Below are 6,000 nucleotides of genomic sequence, written 5' to 3'. Positions count from 1 at the left end.
AGCGAATACTCGCTTTAGCTAAGGAAACAGAAACGTAAACCCAAGAAGGGTTAATTACCCTTTATTGCTCAAAATAAGAATTAACAGATGGCGTACAGAAAAAGCTGAAATTAGAAGGGACAGGAAAGTAGCTTTAATTAAAGATAACTGTTAAAAAGTTAGGATACAGCAGGCACTTTGATCGTCGTACAGAAAATGTTCCAATTATTGATCAGCGCATTACACTGGTGTGCAAAAATTAAGGACGAAGTCGAAAAATTACCATATCAGCTGAACGAAGAGGCAGAGCGGACAGAAAGACCAATCAGGAGATTAAGTAAGGTGATTTACGGTAGCACATGCGCAGATATGCAGGTAAACGTAATGGGGGAGTGTCTGAGTAGTATAAAGCCTGTTGTCGGTGTAAGATCAGTATTTCTGGCAAAGAGATTGTACGCCGTATAGCAGTTAAAATCACACCGAGGTGCTGCCTCAGCGAGAAATGGCGAATAATCAGTCTGTTAGACGACATCTGGATGCTTTTACCCGAGGTCGAATCATTGGGAAGTCGGAGGAAGGCCGCAGTGTGACAAGTGTGGCTGCAGAGTTCGGAATTGCTCACAGCATCGTTTCACGACTTTGGAGACAATTTCAAACTACAGGAACAGCTATCCGGGGTTTAGTAGTGGTCGTCCACGAGGAACCACACCCGCAGATGACCGGTATATTGCCTTACAGGCCAGAAGAAACAGGCAGCAGACAGCGGGAGAAATCGCTAGACACACGACACAGGCGACTGGACGACCGATATCGCGTTTTACCGTGGCCAGAAGACTGCACGGTGGTGGTATGTTTGCACGACGCCCTGTACGGTGTGTACCTCTAACGCCTGCCCATCGGAGAAGGTTTTCTCTGTGGTGCCGGGAACACCGGAATTGGAGAGACAATGAATGGGGACGAGTACTCTTTACAGATGAGAGCAGATTCTGTCTGAGTAGCGATTCTCATCGCATACTCATCTGGAGAGAACGGGGAAGCCGCAATCATCCCTCTAACATCATTGAAAGGGACAGGTATGGAGGTGGCGGTGTTCTCGTTTGGGGAGGCATCATGCTTGGTAGTCGTACAGACCTTCACATCTTCGACGCAGGTTCAGTCAAAGGGACCCGTTATTGTAACGAGATTCTTCTTCCATATGTGCGTCTTTTTAGAGGCGCTATGGGTCCGCAGTTCCTTTTCATGGACGACAATGCACCATGTCATCGCACAGTAGCTGCCGAACAGCTCTTAGAGAGTGAGGATATTGAACGTATGGATTGGCCGTGTGATACTTCTTTGGCGAAATGAAGCAACTCCAATGATGGAACACAGCAATAACTTTTATTTAACACTCAAAAAAATGGCGACATAAAAACAAGAAAAGAAAACATATTCTAACACTTAAAAATAAATTACATTCGTCGTGCGAGAGTCGCACGTGGCACTCAAGTCTGTTTTCAAATATTGCCCTTCACAAATACCTCAATGTTCATCTATTTAAATTATTTAAACTACAAGATTTTAATATTATTTAAATCTGTTACAGCCGGCACGATCTCCGGATCTCAATCCCATCGAGCATGTGTGGCATTTCTAGGCAGACGCTTGGCAGCTCGTACCTTACCACCAGTAACGATTCCGGAGCTTCTATTGGCGCTGCAAGACGAATGGGCAGCAGTGCCTCAACAACTCATTGACACCCTCATTCTCAGCATGGGCAGACGCTGTGAAACCTGCCTAGCAGTCAGGGGAGATCATATCCCCTATTAAAGACCGGATGTTTCTTGCTGGACACCCATCACGGTATGTTTTGGCCTTCAGTCGCATTGCGCTCCATGCTACTTTTTCAATAAAGCTTCTTTTTATCCCTCTGATTTCTCTTTTAGTAAGTGTTGCTTACATTACTCATGTCCTTACGTATTGGGGATCTTACGGTATTAAATGTGTTGATTTGGAAAAGCTTTTGTACAAAGTTATATTGAAAAAACCGTCTCGTCCTTAATTTTTGCACACCAGTGTAGAAGTAAGCTGAAGGGCCCTAAGTAAGACAGTTAAGCCAGTGGTTGTTTGTCCATTTCTACTTTCAGTTACATCGTATTCTGACAATCAAAGATTAGATTGTTTACAAAGATAAGCTTCGAATAACAAGTTCACAGTAATTCAAAAATCTCTGCTGTGCATTATTTAATTAATTGTAATAGCCTGATTGTTATTTACTTTGACGAAATGTGGTTATTGATGATAATTAAATACTTGCAAACGAAATAAGTATATTTGCTTATTTCCGCTGTTTGTCTTTAAACATGTAGTCACCGCTAATTGCCTAGAAGACTAAAATTCCTGTGAGATAGATGACATGAAATGACGCCACTCTGTAGGCTTTGCACTGCGCTGAATACTGAATTGTATTTAAATACTGTATATTAAATAGTATCCAAATTCCATTAATGGTTTTGAACTATGTTTAAAATTAATGCAAGAAATGCTCATTGAACTATTGTGCTAATTGTGAACATAGTATACAACTTAAATGTCTAGCACTGAACTGTATATTGCATAGTACTTAAAAATATGGTGTACTGAATAGTATCCAAATTACATTGAATGGTACCTAAATTGTATCTAAATTTAATGCAGGAGAAAGCTTATCGAACTATTGTGCTAATAGTGAGCATAGTATACAAATTAAATGTCTTGCAATACACTGTTTAGTGAATTGTATTTAAAATTATGGTGTCTTGAATAGTCTCTCAATAACGTTGAATGTTTGTTTGTATATTGTATTTGAATATAACGCAGGAAAATGCTTATCAAACTATTATGCCCGTGAGCAAAATTACCAATTACATGCCTTGCACTGCACTGTCTACTGTATTATAAGTAAAATATTGTGTATTGCATAGTATCTAAATTACATTGAATGGTTTTAAATTGTATTGAAATATAACGCTATTGTGAGCATAGGGTATAAAAATGTAATGTATGTATGTTCAATTCATTGTTATAGTATTGTATTTATCATTATTTAGCATGTATATCCCACCAAAATGTATACAATCATGTAAAAGCCCTTGTATGGCCATGTCCTAAAAACAAATTGTCAGAAGGCCCCAACTAGCCTAACGCCCTTGTATGGCCATGTATTAATTGGATTTGAATCTAAATAAATACTGGGGTCTGGGCGGCTGGATGACTGTGCACCAGGAGGGATGCCCCTTTCCCGTTTTGGTGGGCACAACTGCAAGTGCAGAGAACTAGGAGTTTGGTTTTGGCGCCGGGCGCGGGAGCCTCGGGCGGCCCCAAGGGGTGTTTTTCTAGATAGTTGCGGGTCCTGGACTACACCCGAGTAGTCTTTTGCAAAGTTGTGCGGGTGTCCAGGGCTTGCAGTCACCTGTCACCCGTTGGCTTTTAATTGGCTAAACTTTACTAATATATCGAGTGTACTATTAATGTATAATGTATTATGTAATTATATTGATATATCGAATGCACCTTTCATGTTATGTATGTATCAATGTAATGGACATATGTTTGTGTTATTAATGTATAATGTATATAGCTATAAGTTGCGTAATGCGCATTGGTATTGCTCTCCAAAATATCTGTAGAGTTTAGGCACTTTTTTTTTTATTGTATGGCTTAAATCGAGTGCACTATTAATGTATAGTGTATCAATATATCGAATGCACCTTTTATGTTATCTGTGTATTAATGTATTGTATGCATGTAATATTAATGTATAATATATATAGCTAAAGGTATTGTATAATATATTTAGCAATGCGCATTGATACTGCTCTGCGACGTCTGTAGAGTTCAGAAAATTTTATTATTATACGTATTAATTTATCGTCCATGCATCGACTATTATAATAGCGCACTGTATAATGTAATACGATGTACTACTATTGTGGTAATTCAACATAGTAACAGCACTTTTGGATGTAAGTATCTTTTTATTGTATAATAAGCACTATTATTGTAGTAATCCGCAATACTCCTGTTTTCCCCCCATCTGCCTCTGTTTCCAATATTCTTTTTCTGGACAGTTGCGGGATTCGGATGCTACCCGAATATTCAGGAAAAGCCCCCCGGGTGTCCGGACCCTGATCTCACATGTAACCACCTGTAGGCTTTTAATTATTTTTACTAATAGTTATTTTAATTTGTGAGACTTTCCTGACTTTTCTGATTTCCCTTGCCAGGATGTAAATGAATTAAGGTAAACGAGAATATTTAAACTGTTGGAGCGAAAAGGTTAGACAGAGGGTGATTTCGCTATTGGGAGCGCACGCTCATTTTTTTTCCAGCTGTTAACCTTGAATGTCGGCTTCATTCTTGCCGCCGAATTATTATCCTGCCGGTGTAAGTTCTGAGTCAACTTCATAAGGTATTTCTCGCGCCTTCTTAGAATGCCTTCGTAGTGTGGTGGTCTGCACGCTAGGCGCGTATTCCAGAGGTCCGTAGTTCGATGCCCGGCGGAAGCAGTGCTCATTTTTCATCACTTCTGCTTCCAAAGTACCTTATGTCTTTACAGTAGCGCCCGAACTAAAAGGGTGGTGGATGAGGATTCTCCACACCAAGGATTTAACGATTATGTCCCCTAAAAACCCCAGTCGCCCTTTAAAAGGGGGAGTATATTGGGTATTTATTAGCATGCCTTCGTAGTGTAATGGTCTGCATGCTGGGCACATATTCCAGAGCTCTGGTTCGATTCCCGGCGAAGGCATTGCTCATTTTTCATCTTTCCTGCTTCCAAATTAAAACCTAATGACTTTACAACCTGTTAGCTTAAATTGAATTGTGTAGTCTCACTCTACTTTTTACCTTTATTATTACTATTTTTTTTTTTTTTTGCTTATTACGTGTTTTGCCCTTAGACACGGAAAAGGAGGGATGCCCCGCGGAGGTCTTTTTAAGAGAAACTGGCTCGTATCCACGTTACACATGGGAAAAACCACGAAAACGGCCATGCAGCCAACCCGTTCACTGGAACTCGAACCCCAGACCGAACTACCAGTGTTCAGCGGCTTTTACCGCTCGGCCGCTGTTGGGCCTTTACCTTTAAATTTAGTGTTAGCCTTTAAATTCTCACTACAAGTGGTCGTAGTTTGTAATCACGTAAGTCCGTGCTGTCTCTTTAAACACCAGGCGTCCCCGTCCTCCGTCACCTGTCTGTAAATTATATTGTGTTCAATGGAAGAGTCTTTTACACCGTTCTCCTGGTTGTGTTCATCTTAAGGCCTGTGCTAGAATTTGCAAGGATTAACACTTAGGTGGATCTAGTATTAACACTTAGGTATATCTTGCAAGGATTAACACTTAGGTATATCTTTGCATTTCTAGCTAAATGAATGCTGAAACCTTATTTTATTACTATTATTTATTATTTATTTCATTACTATTACGACAAAAACTGCTTTAGGTAGTTAAAAGGAAAATACCAATATCTCAACTAAGTATTTTTTGCAAGTTCAATTTAATCATGAATTTTTACCGTACGAGCGACGGAATCCCTTATATCTACTCGACTTAAAACTGCAATATTCAGTGGTTATGTATTAAATTTTCAAACCAAAGTTCTAGTTAGAATCCATTTCCATATTTCCATCGCAACTATACTTTTTCAGAGAATTGTTTACCATCACAAAAATACATCGGAAAAAATAAATCACTAAACAAACACTGAAACAAAACGGCTGTCAGAAAGACAGTCCCCAATAAAATACAATAATTAATTAATAAATATATTTAGGTAGGAGCACGGAGATCTGATTTTTTCATTTTTTCATATTATGAGGGAATGTGACAGAAACATATCCTAGCACTGTCTACGCAAATTCAAATATTAAAAATCAAATTACGAAGGTTGACATAAGTGCTAATATATAATGCAGTCCTATAGTCGTGTGTGAGAGTTTCACATAACGCGCTGTATTGTTGCAATGCAGTGAATCTGCAAGTATTAATACCCAATAACTT

This window comes from Stegodyphus dumicola, chromosome 1 (assembly GCF_044657685.1).
Source record: "Stegodyphus dumicola isolate Sdum_Otavi_A_Nest chromosome 1, ASM4465768v1".
NCBI classification, from domain to species: domain Eukaryota; kingdom Metazoa; phylum Arthropoda; class Arachnida; order Araneae; family Eresidae; genus Stegodyphus; species Stegodyphus dumicola.
The sequence above is the reverse complement of the archived record's forward strand: the minus strand, read 5'-3'. Positions refer to the sequence as shown.